The following is a 15520-nucleotide window of genomic DNA, read 5'->3' as shown; positions in this document are numbered from 1 at the left end:
CTCTGCCGTCGCAGAACTATGGAGAGCTGATTCCGGCTTACGCTAGCGCAGCTCAGTTCAACCCGTTTGAGCAGGTTTACCCTCAGGGCTATGAGTACACAGGAGACCCTTATTGGCAAGCTGCAAACTACAGCTCTCTTCCGCCTGAAGTCCCATTTGGAGGCACTTGGGCCGCTGGGCAGTCTACTTTTGGCTACCCACCGGGTTACCAGCAGCCGCAGCCGTCTCAGCCACAGCAGTATCAGCCACCGCCACCGGCGCCTATGATGTCGCCGCCGCAGGTTCAAGAAATCCTGCATGGGATTAACAGCATGCGACGTGAGTTGCAACACGAGATGCGAGCTGATCGCCGACGCAACAGTGGCATGTTCAAGAAGGTGTTTGACTTACTCAAGGGTAAGAGTAAGAAGGATCATTGAATCCTTTGATTGTTATCTCATTTACTCATGTCCCTGCGTGGACATTTATTCCAGTACTCTACCCCTGCGTGGGTATATTTCCCTTATTCTACCCCTGTGTGGGTATGTTGTTCTGTTAACCCCTGCGTGGGTTTGTTTTGCTTAGTTGTTGTTGTTATTTGTTTAGCCCCTGCGCGGGCATGTTATTCATGTTATTTGAATTAAAGTCCCGTTTAGGGCAAAGATGTACTAGTACTTTATTTAAAATTTGAAATGGTTAATTTAAATTTCTCATTTTATTTATGTGCATGAATTTAAAATTTAAATAATGGAAAATATCAATTTTTATTTGATTTGCCATTTTATAAGAATCTTAGTAAGGCATAACCTAGCTTGAATGCCTTATTAACAGGCCTGGCCATGATGGTAAAACCTGGTTGAAAGGATTCAACTCCCTGTTAACATCTGAAAACATGTTAACATTCCTGGCTAAGCGTGATCTGTAGAATCACACAAGCCACCCTTTTTAATAAATTATCTACAGATTATATCTGTATACAAGTCTATTAATGACTTGATACCTACGGGTTATGACTATGTCATATAGTGGCAGTTGTGGTTTATGACTCTCTGTCTAGTAAAGGATTATTTGTTTAATTATACAATTTATAATCCTATAAAAATCTAAATTTATAATTTAGTAGCTGTCTATAGTGACTAGGCCTATGGTGCCAATATATATATTTTCATTCCTTGATTGCTAATAAGAGCCTGAATGAAATTTATTAAATTAACTGTTAAGGTTCTTGATACCATGGTTAATAAATCGTCTAGAACGATAATACTGTTAGGTTCTAAATAGACCTTGTCCTTTATTGTAGCTTAAAGCTACAATGGCCAAATCTGAGGAAACCAACAGTCATTCTGGGGAGCACCCAGATAATACCAGGATTCACGTAACTGGTGAAGAATTGCAAGCACTGATAGATAATGCTGTCGCCAAGGCTATGGATAGGCAGTTCAGAGAGTCTAGCGGTACTCAGAGTAGGACCCGAACAGTATCGCATGTTAAGCCTAAGACTCCTTCAGGGGCTCATAGTAAGCCGCCATCTAAAAAGAGTGAGCCAAAGAATGATGAGGATAATCACTCCTCTAACCACAGCAGTATTCCTAAGCAAGAAGTCAAGCTGAAGCATGATACGCACAGCAGGTCCTGTACGTACAAATATTTCGTATCTTGCAAACCCAGAGATTTCACTGGGAGAAGGGAGCCGTCGATTGTATGACGTGGATTGATGAAATGGATACTGTGGTTGATATCAGCAGGTGTGCTGATAGGGACGTTGTGAAATACACATCCCAGTCGTTCAAGGGAGACGCTTTAGCATGGTGGAAGTCACTTCTGCAAGCTGCCGGTAAGGCCGCACTGTATAGCATGACATGGGATCAGTTTGTAGCACTGATCAAGGAGAATTTCTGCCCGCAGCATGAGGTCGAAAGAATTGAGTCGGATTTTGTATCCTTAGTGATGAAGAACCTCGATTGTCAAGCGTATCTTACTACGTTCAACACCTTGTCTCGATTAGTGCCTTATCTGGTGACCCCGGAGCCGCGAAGGATTGCTCGATTTATTGGGGGTCTGGCACCGGAGATAAAGGCAAGCGTCAAGGCTTCAAGGCCTACTACATTTAGATCAGTGGCTGATCTATCCCTCTCCCTCACTCAAGATGTGGTCAGATTGAGAGCTATGAAGAGCTCAGAGGAGAACAAAAGGAAACGTGAGGATGACACCTCACGAAGATCTGAGAAAAGACACAGAGGGAACAACGACCACCGGAAAGGGTCGGGATCTAAGAAAGGAGATCATCAGTCGGGTGAGAAACCCAGATGCAAGGTTTGTAGGAGGCATCATTTTGGGAGATGCAGGCAGGAGTCTAAATCCCAGTCTCAGGAAAGGCGATGTGGAATCTGCAAGTCCACAGATCATAAAGCTGTGGATTGCAAGAAAATGAAGGATGCAACTTGTTTTGGTTGCAACGAGAAAGGGCATATCCGGCCCAATTGCCCAAAGAATGTGAAAAAGGCCGATGATGGAAAGAAGACTAATGCGAGAGTCTTCAGAATGGACGCTAAGGAAGCAGTTCTTGACGACAACGTCATTACAGGTACTTTTCTTGTAAATGATGTTTTTGCTAGAGTCTTGTTTGATTCAGGAGCTGATAAGTCGTTCGTAGATGATAAGTTTTGTAAATTGCTAAACCTTCCTGTTAAAACCTTAAGTGTGAAATATGAGGTGGAATTAGCCGATGGAACCATAGAAACCGCCTCGACTGTTCTAGATGGATGTGTTATATCCATTAGGAATCATTCTTTCCCGTTATCCTTGCTTCCCTTTAAGCTAGCTGGATTCGATATAGTGATCGGCATGGATTGGTTGTCGAGTAACCAAGCCCAGATTGTGTGCAGTAGAAAGCAAGTGATAGTAAGGACTCCGTCTGGTGAGTCACTCACTATCCAAGGAGATACCCAACATGGATTGCCAGAGCATGTGTCCATGCACAAGGCATCCAGATGCATGCAGAAGGGATGTGTCATCTATATGGCACAAGTCACCATTGAGGATATCCCTGTTATTTCGGAATATCCTGAAGTATTTCCTGAAGAACTACCCGGGTTGCCACCGGATAGGCAAGTGGAGTTTCGGATAGACATCATTCCAGGCGCTGCGCCTGTAGCAAGAGCTCCATACAGATTGGCACCGACGGAGATGAAGGAGTTGAGGACGCAGTTGGATGATTTATTAGCTAAAGGTTTCATTAGACCTAGCTCATCTCCTTGGGGAGCGCCAATCTTGTTCGTTAAGAAGAAGGATGGTTCGATGCGTCTGTGCATCGATTACCGTGAGCTTAACAAGGTCACTATCAAGAATCGGTATCCGTTACCCAGGATCGACGATCTGTTCGATCAGTTGCAAGGAGCAAGCTACTTCTCCAAGATTGACCTGAGGTCAGGTTATCATCAATTGAAAGTCAAAGATGAAGATGTGCACAAGACCGCGTTTAGGACTCGTTATGGACATTACGAGTTCCTAGTGATGCCTTTTGGACTCACAAACGCACCAGCCGCATTCATGGATCTCATGAATCGCGTCTGCAAGCCTTATCTAGATAAATTCGTCATTGTCTTTATTGACGACATCCTTATCTACTCGAAGAGCCAAGCTGACCATGAGAAACACCTTCGTTGTATTCTCAAACTTTTGCATCAGGAGAAACTTTATGCCAAATTTTCGAAGTGTGAATTTTGGCTTCGCGAAGTCCAGTTCCTTGGACATGTAGTAAGCGAGCGTGGTATCCAAGTAGATCCCGCTAAAGTAGAAGCAGTCATGAATTGGCAGGAGCCGAAGACTCCTACTGAGATTCGCAGTTTCCTCGGATTGGCAGGATATTATAGGAGATTCATCGAGAATTTCTCAAGGATTGCTGCGCCCCTAACTTCGTTGACCCGTAAGAAGATTAAGTTCGATTGGGGCCCTAAGCAGTAGGAATCCTTCGACATTCTAAAGAAGAAGCTGAGCAATGCTCCAGTATTGACATTGCCCGATGGAATAGAGGAATTTGTGGTGTACTGTGACGCATCACATACTGGCATGGGCTGTGTACTCATGCAGAAAGGCAAAGTCATTGCCTACGCTTCTCGACAATTGAAGGTGCACGAGAAGAACTACACCACCCATGATTTGGAATTGGGTGCGGTTGTATTTGCTTTGAAGCTATGGAGACATTACTTGTATGGAACCAAGTGTATAATCTATTCGGATCACAAGAGTCTTCAGCATCTGTTCAATCAGAAGGAATTGAACATGCGTCAAAGGCGATGGATGGAAACCCTAAATGATTATGATTGTGAGATAAGATACCATCCAGGCAAGGCCAATGTAGTTGCCGACGCCTTAAGCTGAAAGGAAAGGGTAAAACCAATCAGAATCAATGCCAAGCGCATTGAGATAAGAAATAATCTAAATGAAAGGGTGTTAGCTGCACAGAAGGAAGCTGTGCTGGAAGCTAACTATCCTGCAGAAAAGTTAGGAGTAACTGAGGAGCAGTTGTCCTACGACAAAGATGGAATGCTACGACTAAACGGTCGAATATGGGTTCCAGTTTATGGAGGACTTCGGGATGTTATCCTCCAGGAAGCCCACAGCTCTAAATACTCAGTTCATCCTGGAGCCGATAAGATGTACCAGGATCTGAAGTCAAACTACTGGTGGATTGGTTTGAAAAAGTCAGTAGCTGAGCATGTAGCAAAATGTTTGACTTGTGCGCAAGTCAAGGCTGAGCATCAGAAGCCGTCAGGTTTGCTTCAGCAACCTGAAATTCCCACGTGGAAATGGGAAATGGTGACAATGGATTTTATCACCAAGTTACCAAAGACGAAAAAGGGAAATGATACCATATGGGTCATTGTAGATAGACTGACTAAGTCAGCTCATTTTCTACCCATCAAGGAGACATATAGCTCAGATATGTTAGCTCAATTATACGTCGATAAGATTGTAGCGCTGCATGGTATACCTGTATCTATTATCTCTGATAGAGATACGAGGTATACGTCGCATTTTTGGAAGAGTTTCCAACAATCGTTGGGCACTCGTTTGAATTTTAGTACGGCTTATCATCCTCAGACTGATGGTCAGAGTGAGCGTACTATTCAAACTTTGGAAGACATGCTTCGTGCATGTGCGATCGACTTGGGTGGTAGTTGGGATAAGAACCTACCACTGATTGAATTCTCCTACAACAATAGCTACCATTCTAGCATAAAGGCTGCGCCTTTTGAAGCCCTATACGGTAGAAAGTGTAGATCGCCCATTTGTTGGGCAGAAGTTGGAGATGTCCAATTGTCAGGACCAGATATCGTTTTTGAAACAACGGACAAGATTGTCCAGATTCGCGATCGTTTGAAAGCTGCCAGGGATAGGCAGAAAAGTTATGCGGATCCTAAGCGCAAGGATTTTCACTTCGATGTAGGTGATAAAGTGTTGCTTAAGGTATCACCTTGGAAAGGTGTAATGCGATTTGGAAAGAAAGGCAAGCTAAGCCCGAGATACATAGGACCTTTCGAGATAATCGAACGTGTCGGGACAGTTGCTTACAAGTTAAACTTGCCTGAAGAGCTTAGCGCTATTCATAATGTGTTCCACATCTGTAATTTGAAGAAGTGTTTCGCTGACGATTCACTGGTTATACCGCATACAGATATACGCATAGACGAGAGTCTAAAATTTGTGGAAAAACCCTTGTCGATTGAGGATCGACAGGTAAAGAATCTTCGAAGGAAGCACGTGCCTATTGTCAAGGTCAAATGGGATGCCCGTAGAGGTCCCGAATATACGTGGGAAGTGGAATCCACGATGAAGGAAAAATATCCCCATTTGTTTCAGTAAATCTCGAGGTCGAGATTTCTTTTAAGGGGGTGAGGATGTAACACCTCGAAAAATTCCGTCCAATAATGTCTTGACACGTGTCATAAGGTTCCGGTATGTGAAAACATACTTTAGAGGGACTAAAAGTGACAAACAGTGAAAACTATGGAACGTAAGGGTCCAAAGTGTCATTAATGGATAAATAGACTCTACGATAACCCAACATAATGTTTATAACCTTAAACGGATGGTTCATGGATCATACGACGCGGAAATTTCACAAAAGTGAGGAATTGCAAACTATAGGGGCCAAAAGTGTCAACATGTTTAATTAATACCTCTGAGTGAACTTTTGGCAGACCCGAAGCTTTGAGAAGCTAAAATATACTCACTAGAATATGTGGTTAAAATTTCGTGAAGTTTCGTCAACGTATGAGAAAGTTATGGCCAAAACCGTACTTGAGGGGTTAAAAGCGTCAACGTCGAATTTCATGGCTTTTCGGTTGAGCGCAAAGTTATCCGAGGACATTACCATGTTGGTAAATGTCCTAAGGTTCTTAAAAACCAAGTTTGGGGGTTTACGAGTCAAAATAAGCAGCCGAAACATCGCGTGCAAGTTCAGGGACCAAAGCTGCCAAAATGGAAATTAGTTTGGCTGATCAGAGGTCAGGCGACCCGCCTGGACTGACCCAAGCGGGCCGCGTGGGACTGCCAGTAACATAAATTCGCGAAAATGGTATTTTTAGTCCGAATTTCAAGTTGTAAACAGCTGGTATCACCTCCATAAATCACCAATGAGAGCCCTTGCATGCCTAGCCTACTGAGAATTCACTATAACACCTGATTTCCTCTTAAAATCAGATCATTCATTCATTTCTCAAGTACTTGTGATAGTAACAAGAAGCTCTCAACTCTCAAGAACCTTCAAGGCAGACTTCTGGAGCTAATCTGAACGTCAAGGCCGACTCCTAGTGTTAACTAAGCTTCCATAGGACCTTTGTAAGCTTCTAATTCAGTCTCTAATTCGTTCTTGCATCGATTATTAGTAAAAGTCAAACTGATTGTTCTTATACTTTGACTTTCTGATTAAACGAGTTTTACTCAGTCATTTCTCAAATTGAAACCACAAATATGTTGGTATTTATGTGGGAAACAAACCCTCAAAAGGGTATTCTCTGATTCCCACTATATGCATGCAAATTGTCGAGTCAAACTTGTTTCTAAAAAGTCAACAGAAGTTGTTTTTGCAAAAATAAGCTTAGATGGTAATGTAAAGGACATGCAATCTGTTTGATCGTCATAAATAACTTGTAATACATGTAAGAATATGTCTTATCATAATAAACTCGACAATCTATAGTATAAATACGAATCGGAACCGAAAGTCTTATAAAACGACTATTTCGTAGACTATCGATTCGGATTCGTACATGCATGTTTGAGATCTGTATTGGAGAGTATTTTTGACCATTTTTATTTTGGTAAAACTTTCTGGAATTTTTGTTGATTAAGTCTATGCTTAGCCGATTCATTTGCATGTTTCCGATTATGCTTAAAAGTTGACTATTTTGCCCTTTTTGATATAAAACGTGATTTTTGGAAAAGTGAAAGAGTAGAAATCTTTATTTCTAATATATAAACTTGCACCGAAAATTTCGGATCAGTTGGTGGTCCAGATTTTGAGTTATGGCCATTAGCGTAAAACTATGTTCTTAAGTTACATAGACGGCCCTTTTCGTGTATTACCTATTTCTGGCCACGTTTTGATACAAAACTTTTTACCAACTGATGTATTATAATATTTTGGGATTTTTGATGATTTTTAATTAATTTTTGGCTGAACGGATCTTAGGTCGCTTAGTTATTTCGGGTTATGTCGGTTTTGACCGTTTAAGCCATAAAATGAGTTTTATACCTTCCTTTGACCCGAAACCTTTTTCTACTGATTTTATATAAATAAATTATTTTGAGCCTTCTAGAAATATAAAAATTTCAGCTTTCATATATAAACCCGGAAACGGCTCTAAATCGCGTATTTAGCGTTTTTAACGCATAGTAAGCGTTATACTCATTTTAAACATATAAGACTTATAACTACTGATGTAATTAGTATATTTTCATATAATAACAGTAAGTATAAGTATATGAACTCAAATTTCCAGTTTTGGCATTTTTAGCCCTTGTGAAATTACTAAAATACCCCTACGGTGCATAGTTTGGTTTTAAATGATAAATTTGGTATATGGGTCATACCCTACTGTTACAATATGTTAAATGAGGTATATTTACTGTATGAACCAGACCCAAAACTCAGATTTCTAATTGACTCTTTTATTATCTTTTAAATGACCAAAATGCCCTTATAAGGCATAAATTGAGTTTGAAATTATTCCGTTCAATATAGAACATAACTTACTGATATTATATCATAATTAAAGCATATTATCTCAGGGAACTTGCATTTGACTCTTTTGGCTACCCGTAACGCCCTTTTTGCGTTCGGTTCGGTTTACGTAACTAGTTTGCGTAAATTGACCAAAACGGGTCAAACGTTATCATTTTTATCTCAAAATCCAGAATGTATTTAGTATACCCATATTATACAAGTATTCAAACTTGTCGGGTCTAAATCACATTCTATCCGGTCTTTCGCTTAATCGTGCGCTTGTACCGTATCGTCCTTAAACTAACCGGTCAAAAGCTTAGGCTTAAATAAAAGACCGTTAGGAATCTAATAGGTTATTATAAACCTTTGTTCCAGATTAGGAGGCCCAGTAAAAGCTACTTACACTTACCGTTTGTGTCTCATACTTGCTCAGGTAAATACATTTTGACTTATTTTCCCTATACGGGCTTGGGGTACGGTATTTAAAATACCGCTTGATCGGGCGCACAAGTCCTGCACCTTATGGGTGTACAGTCTTGAATAGCTTGTGCGACTCGTTTAAACATTCTTGTCTTACTTTAGGCTTTGGGGGGTTATTGACCATGTCCCGGATATCCTTGGCATTATCTTACGAGATGGCCACGACCAGAGCACGGGGTGTAGGCGTACACTCGGCGTGTATAACTCTTTAATTTGGTGTGTCATTTAATCTTTAGCCCGGACAGCAGATCCCGGGCCACCAAAGATACGAGTGCATGTAATTCGTTCACAAGTTTATATTGCATAATTATCCCAAGTTAATAAAAATATTTATGCCTTGTGCATTTAAATCAATTTTCAATCATTTTCAAAATGAGTCAGTCGATTTGTATTTACCAGTGTAAACTGACGTATTTTTCCCAAAAGGTTAAGTGCAGGTACTAAACGAAATAGGCTGGCTGTTTCCTAAGAGCGTCCACTATAGTCTCGCAAGCTCGGACGACAAAATATCTGTTGAACAATTTTATCTTATTTTTATTTGATCCGCCTGTGGATCCGTTTCAACTACTTATGATGTTATTATGTCATTTTAATTAAAAGTTGAAATGTATCTATTCTGCTTCCGCTGTGCATTATTATATTGTGTTGATTGTCTATGACGATGCCAACTACGTCACTGTACCCCACACCGGGCCCACCGGTGACACGTGGAGATCGGGGTGTGACATTAACATTTTCAGATTTCAACTTCTCGCAATTTCCTTGTAAATCCAGAATCTGTTTTTCATCAGTTTGCTTCTCATCTTTCAACTTCTTGACTTCCGATGTCAAACTTTCCGCATCCTTCAAGAGTTTGTCATTGTCAGTCTTAAAGTTGTCACATTCGAGGCATACTGATTCAGAACTCGAAGATTCATTCTTCACAGATTCTTCATTCTTTGACATTTCCTTTGTCTCTGTCTTGTATGTTCCTGCACAAACAATTTTAACAAAATCAAGAGGATTTAAATTTGCATCAATATAACATCCCATTTTAAAATCATATTTCATGTTATGTTTTGCAGCAAAACACATACATATTCTTCTATCAATTTCAGTAATTACATCCAAATTGATTTTATCCAGATTTCCCAAATTCAATTCATCTAGATTCCCTTTGATTTTATTCATCAATATTTTCTTCTTATCTGAATTTTCATAACTATGTTTTTCAAGTTTATTGATGAAATCAGATGGATGTAATTTTGAAAATTTAGGTTCTTGTTTTAATTTCTTTAAAACATCATCCCATTCGGCAGGTAAAGCATTTGTAAACTTTGATATCTTTTTAGTATCTGTCAATTTTATTCCAAACGATTTAACTTGTCCATCAAGTAATCAAATCTCCTTTCCATCTCTTTCACGGTCTCATCCTTTTGACATGCAAACATTTCAAGTCTAAGAATCCAAATATTCTTATCATCTTGTCCATATATGCTCGTTTGATACCAACCATATCTATTTAACCTTTCAACAAACTCATTCTCCTTTTCATCAAACATTTTTGCCATCTGTCAAATAATCCTGACAAATCTTCTAAAATGTCACAAAATGTCACAAAAGCGAAATCCCAATATGTGAGTGACACAAGAGCGAAACTCTAATGTCACTATAAGCGAAACCAGATCAAGTCCAAAAGAGCGAAACTAGGTCAAGTCTAAATAAGCGAAACCACGTCAAGTGCCACAAAAGCGAAACTAGATGGTCTCAATGAGCGAAACCTCCTAATGTTTACAAGAGCGAAACACCTAGAAGACCTTTGGAGCGAAACCTAACGTTCTAAGAGCGAAACCTCTCAGAATTTGTGACACAGGAGCGAAACCTGATGATCAAATAAGCGAAAATACACACTGTCCGAATGAGCGAAACCTAATCGAAGGTCAATTTGATCCATTTTTAATCCAAATTTCAGTCTCAAACTTTCAAGGGTTTATCTATGTTGAGTAACATACAGTCTGAAATTTTGAGCAAATTTTGACCGTTAAAACTTTCTGAAATGAAGAAAGAAAGTGTAGAAATCAAAATTTTTGAGCGAAAACGAGCTAAACGGTAAGAACTCTTCCTCCTGAGCTCTGATACCACTTGTAGGAACGTTATATGACCTGACGAGTCGACCAGAAGAGTGCTCAGACTGAATCAGAGGCGGAATTCATTGATTCAGTCTTTGTTTAGCTTGATTTCACTAATTTGTCTCAATTTATTGCACTTAATAACAGTTTACAAGCTCTGGAGACGATTCGGCATGGCTTCGCCGTAACATACAAGACCTGAACCTAACTACTATGTAGTTTCGCTCATGGGACCCTATATATAGGGTTGGGTTTTCGCTCCAAGGGACACATGTCCTTATGAGCGAAACCTGTCATGTACGAATAAGCGAAACTACAAGATACCCTATGAGCGAAACCTTCATTCTAACTACATACATTCTCCAATTTTCTCGTAAAACGCGCCCTAATCTAACATTCTAAGACTAAGACTTGATTCAAGACGAAGTCGACAGATATAGTGCACCAACAGCAAGTTCAAACAGTTGAACTTGGTTTAAACAAAACGAGTTCAAGAAAGTTCTGACATGGTTACAACGAAAACCATGTATACCATATCAAAAGAAAATCGAGTTTTTCAGGAAATTCATCGATTCAATATCAAAGAATTATCGTTTTGCAAAAATGAGATTTATAATGCAAAGATCAAGCAATATGAAATTTGAACTTTTGATAAAACAACAAATTGGAATGAAGCGTTCCTAGGGTCTTCATAACTCAAATGAACCACATGCACAACAAACAGTGCATGTGTAACGCGTGGATTTACCAAGGTATGAAATAGATCAATATTTGCTACTATGAAAGAAATCCTCATGGTATGATGACCATTTAGGGGAAGTGGAAATGCGAAGGTAAACTCATTATATACAGAAGTCAGGATTTCAACGAAAGAAATATAAGAATTTTATCTGGAATTTCGTGTGATAACCGTTGTTAAGTGACATTACCAGGGAATGTCAAATAAAATGAAATAGAGGGATTGTAAAGGTATGTGACTTCTTTTGCAGCGTCAAGAATTGGATTAGACTATGCATCGATGGTTGTGAAATCTTGTTATATCGTACCTCAACAAGATTCATGTCGTTTGTAGAATCATGTAGCAAAGTGCCTCTTTTTGATCAGTAGTTCTCCCACTGCCGGGATTAGCATTGTTGTTGTCGTGCCCAATCATATTTTCCAAAGGTCTTGCCTTGAAAGTCGTGTGTGATATACTTCAACGTCTGTGGACATATAATTTAAGTTTCATGTATTTTCTTGTGCACTAGCACAACTTTACATGTTTCTTACTTGCGTTAGTAGTTTATGGTAACGCATTGGAAATTCTTATACTTTTGATAGCGTACCAACTTAAAGTGTTCCCGTTGTTTATTTTGTCGCATGAGTTACGAGGTAGATGATCAAACGAAATAATGTTTGACATCGGAATTAAAGATATATGCAAGAGATTCCTGATAAAGAAATCTAGATTTATTATTGACACGTATACTTGTACTTTATTCTTAATTGACTTTTGGAATTTCTTATAGATATACATATCTATAAATCATATATTTCACATACTGTAATATACATATCCTCTATAAGGTCCATGTATTTTAACAGATTCTTATTTCCAAAGCAAGTCAGATATCAGCTCATGACACTATTTAGGAAAATCTTGTCACTTGTTTGACATTTTATATACCCCGTATTACCTGGTTCTCGCCGAAGAGGTAATTTCAATATATCCGGACAAGCTGTTGAGTCTGCTACACCATACCCAGTCTTGCCGGAGAAAATTTTCGATTTCCCATATATAGTATCTTTTTCAAGATTTTAAAAGTGCCTCTTTTATTAGGGCTTTTATCCAGAATCAAGGAAATTTGTATTTCCATAACATATCTTTATTCTAGACCAAGTAATATCAATAAATAAGAATAAATAACAATTAAGTGCTATTGCGTGCTAATCGTCATTCTTATGGCATACCAATATTCATTACATTATACTTATATAAGTAATTTATCTTGAAGCTTATATTAAGGCAAAATTCTTAAGTTCAAGTCTAAATGCTACCATGTGTGTTACCAGTTAATAGCAATCTCCTAACTCTGTTATTTAAGCTTAGGTATTATTATCACAACACCTATTGGCTTAAGTCAGTGGCTCTGATACCACCTTTCTATCACGACCCCTGACCCCACCCTGGATGGAATCGGGAGCCGCGAGCAGCCAAGTGGTACCAGTGATTATTTTAAAACATATTGCAGTGGAAATTTCATCAGGACCGTGAGTTAGGAAAAATATCAAAACCCGTGTTTTACAAAGGTAGCTTTTTAATATGGGATATTCCCGATAATGAAAATTCTTAATTTAATTTAATTGATAAATTGAGCCACTTCTGTAAGTCTTGTCGGTGCCGTATCCAACTCTTACTCCAATCTACTGTAATTACCTAAAACGCGTTTTAAAATGTTTTGTCAGCGGGAAATATTGAGTGAATCATTCATTTTAAATAAAATGACACATTGATATAATTTACAGTACTAAGGGAGATTACAATGTTTCTATCAACCAATTACCCACAGTATTTGTCACTCGACCGGATCTGTGACTATGGTCATATCACTATTGGTCCTGTCACCCAATAGTGACGAGTATCACAAATTTTAGGCTCGCCTACTTAAAGTGATAAAAATAAAAGTAATGTGCACAATACCTCACATACCGGCTGTAATTTGGTGATTACATAAACTTAATCCCTGTAACTATAACTTTTGGAAAATAATTTGAGGTATTGTAAAACAGTTGATAAAAAGTGAATGACTCACAGTATAAGCATGCAGTATTGATTTAACAGGCTTCTTGATTCTACTCCTTCTGATAATTTAGGATATACTTTATTATTTTGGGTCTTTCGATGATTAAGCATCCATTTTGATTGTGAGAGTATGGTTGGGAGTATTCGGATGGTTAAACATATAGTTTAACAGAATGGAATACGTATTTGTGTAAAACCATATCAAACCTAACGATGATCACGAGATTCGAACCTTAAAGAATTTCACAAAGTATAGTCTTATTCAGACAGTACTTTGGTATCCAATTAATGAACTCACAAAGTATAGTACTTTGGATTCCGTTTAACGAAATTCACAAAGTATAACACTTTGGCATTCATTAGATGGTTCCTGAATCGATCGGACAGAACATCGCTTTGGTGATTATTGATTAGAACACCAACGTATAGAGAGAAGAATAGAAGAAATGAACAAAGGAAAATGAATCCTAAGCTTCCTATTTATAGGTAAGATAGATTCATTTTTCTTAGCTAGGAAGTTACCTTAACCATTAAGTTTCCTTAACCATTAAGTTTCCTTAACCATTAAGTTTCCTTAACTATAAAGTTTCCTTAACCATTAAGTTTCCTTAACCATTAAGTTTCCTTAACCATTAAGTTTCCTTAACTATTAAGTTACTTATCCATTTAACTAATTAACCATTTAACTAATTATCTTACTTAGCTGTTTAATTAATCTTGCTTAGCTTAATTAATCTTGATTAGCTTAATTAATCTTGATTAACTTAATTAATCTTGATTAACTGATTAATTAATCATACTTAACTTAATTAACAGATCAATTAATCTACTCAGTTAACTTAACTGCTAAGTTTATTTAACTATTAAGTTTTCTTAGCTTTTAAGTATTCTAGCAGCTTCCTGCTTACGAGTTCCAATTTCTAGATACGAGGGAACTCGTACTAGTGTATTAACTCAATTCAACTTTAACGATAATCACGAGATAAAAACCCTCACAACGAATGACAAAGTGCGATACTTAAACATTCATCGAATTCACGACGAATGACAAAGTATAACCCGAGTTTGAGCAGCACTTAAACATCCATCGGATAGTTTCAATCGATCGGATAAAGTATCATACCAGTTATTAGAGTTGTTACCCTAATAACGGGTAGAGTTTAGGGATTTAGAAGTCCTGACATTAGAATGACAGAAAAGGAAAATAATAGAAAGAAAAGAATTGAGCAGTGATCGAGTTAATACCCTGTATCCGTAGCAGCACCCCGATATCTCAAATTTTGAATTTATGCAGTATAACTTCGTTTTTGAGAATTGTTTTCGACACAGAATGAAAGCTCAATGTACAGGCTATTTATAGCAAAAATATGGGTTTTACGCGGCCCGCGTAAACCCTTTGATATATCTTACGCGGCCCGCGAGGGTCATAAGGCGGCAGTAGAGTTGCTGAGTCATCGGTGGTTGTGACACGTGTAACGACACGTGTCCTAAAGCTTGTCCGGAGGTTTCAAGAGCTGTCGCGGCCCGCGTAAGCCTAGGCTTACCCTTACGCGGCCCGCCTGAAGACCAGAATTCTTGATTTCTTGATTTTATATGCACAGTAGGGTTTTCAGGGTCAGGGTTTTCACTTACGGAGCGTTTTAGGACATTTTTGTGTGAGTCGTTACACCCACTCTGTCCCTTCAAATCTATTATGTTGCTTTAGTAATTCACCCCTAAATACTCCAAAGCCCTGCCCCGTTTTAAGTGTTGTAACCCCTGATCAATGAGTCAATACCCTATTCAATTGATTTAGGACCCACCAATGCATGTCAAGGCTATGACTGACTAAGCACGTTGGGGTTCTGTCTCATGACGTAGGGATAAAGTTGAATTGGGTTACTATACTTAATGCTAGTGCATTATATATTTTATTAAATAGTTCAACAATTATACTCAAGA

Source organism: Helianthus annuus, chromosome 17, assembly GCF_002127325.2.
Source record: "Helianthus annuus cultivar XRQ/B chromosome 17, HanXRQr2.0-SUNRISE, whole genome shotgun sequence".
In the NCBI taxonomy this organism is placed as follows: Eukaryota; Viridiplantae; Streptophyta; class Magnoliopsida; order Asterales; family Asteraceae; genus Helianthus; species Helianthus annuus.
This window is presented reverse-complemented; position numbering follows the sequence as displayed.